Consider the following 1962-nt stretch of genomic DNA (forward strand, 5'->3'; position numbering starts at 1 on the left):
ATATATATATATATATATGGTCTTATAAAAATAATATATTATATATATATATATATATATATACACATACCTACACGCACATGCATTATGAATACATATATATATATATATGCACTGATATAAAAATGGTGTGTGTGTGTGAATATGCACATACACACACCTTATAATGTACATTATATATATGTATATATATATATATATATATAAAACTAAATACATATATATAACTAAATACATACACACACATATATAACTAAATATACACTCACACACACACATATATGAATATATATGAATGTGTGTGTACATATATACATGTGAGCACTATACATATGTGTGTTACATTATATATATATATATATATATATATATATTTATTTATGCACACATATACATATGTACACACACATATATATATGTAATACACATACATATACACATACACACGTACATATATGTATATATATTATATATATATTTGTACATAAAATATATATGAATTCACACACAAACATGAACTCTCTTATTCAAATAATTATACGTACTTTACATATATACACATACACACATGCTCTCTCTCTCTCTCTCTCTCACATATATACATGTATGTTTGCATGTACAAATATTTCTTTTTCAAACAAGTAAAAAAAAGAAGCTCAAACAATTTGTATATTTCTCCTCCCCCTCCTCTTCCTCCTCCTCCTTCTTTGCATTATGATTCTCTATCGATGCAAATGAAATAAGTCTCCAGCGAGAACTCTGTAGTGTATAAGAAACCGGTTAGACAGGTTTGAGACAAAAGGAACCCAGAACTTTAGAATTATAGGCTGAGAAACGCAGCAGTAGTCAGTTTTCTTTATGGATCATTTAAAGATTTTATACCTGTTATTTTTGAATCATGAAAACGAGTACATACAACTGAACGATCTTGAAGTATTTCTTTATTTAATTATTTATTTTATCTACTTCGTTATTATTATTATTATTATTATTATTATTATTTTGTATTGCTGTTTAGGCAATGATTTGGCAGGAATGACATAATGTCATATTACCTCATAGGTCGTGTAGTATTCAAATTCTTTCGGGATTGATTAATTTGATTTTTGTTCTTTGGTGTTGTTTTGTTATTGTAGTTATCTTTTGCTTGTTTCAGTCATTGGACTGTGGCCATGCTGGGGCTCTGCCTTGAAGGGTCTTAGTCAAACAGATCAACCAGGTACCTACATTTTCAACCTTGTACTTATTCTGTCACTCCCTTTTACTGAACTGCTAATTAGAGGGACATAAATGAACCAACACTGGTTGACATGGTGAAGGTGGAGACAAACAAAGTCACAAACACACACACACACACACACACATATATATATATTCACACAAAGGGCTTCCACAGAGTTTCCATCTACCAAATTCATTCATTAAGGCTTTGGTTGGCCAGGGGCTATAAGAGTAGACACTTGCCCAAGGTGCTGTGCTATAAGACTGAACCCAAAACCTTGTGGTTGCAAAATACACTTCTTAACCACACAGCCATGTCTATATTGTTGTTATTCTATTTCCAGCTTCTTGGTGAAAGATGTTCCAGCCAGGAAAATCCCATGTTTATTCAGTAATGATATATCATGCCTACACACATACACACATCTATCCATCCATAAGATAGGCTTCTTTCAGTTTCTCTCTGCCAAATTCACTTGCTAGGCTTTGGTCAGCCTAGTGCTGTAGTAGAAGACACTTGTCCATGGTGCCATAGGTGCAGGCGTGACTGTATGGTAAGTAGCTTGCTTACCAACCACATTTTTCCAGGTTCAGTCTCACTGCATGGCACCTTGGGCAAGTGTCTTCTGCTATAGCCTCAGGCCAACCAAAGCCTTCTGAGTGGATTTGGTAGATGGAAACTGAAAGAAGCCTGTCGTATATATATATATATTATATATATATATATATATATATATATAT

The 1962-nt window shown here is 32.3% G+C and overlaps 1 protein-coding gene and 1 long non-coding RNA gene across 2 annotated transcripts in view; one reads left to right on the forward strand and one right to left on the reverse strand.

Moving 5' to 3' along the window:
- Nucleotides 1-1962, reverse strand: part of LOC106872757 (proteoglycan 4) — a 329051-nt gene that overhangs the window by 132591 nt on the left and 194498 nt on the right. The gene's annotated exons all lie outside the window — the stretch shown is intronic.
- LOC128249270 (uncharacterized) overlaps nucleotides 1-1962 on the forward strand; it is a 25469-nt gene that overhangs the window by 20554 nt on the left and 2953 nt on the right. The window lies entirely within an intron of this gene.

This window comes from Octopus bimaculoides, chromosome 13 (assembly GCF_001194135.2).
Source record: "Octopus bimaculoides isolate UCB-OBI-ISO-001 chromosome 13, ASM119413v2, whole genome shotgun sequence".
Taxonomy (NCBI): Eukaryota; Metazoa; Mollusca; class Cephalopoda; order Octopoda; family Octopodidae; genus Octopus; species Octopus bimaculoides.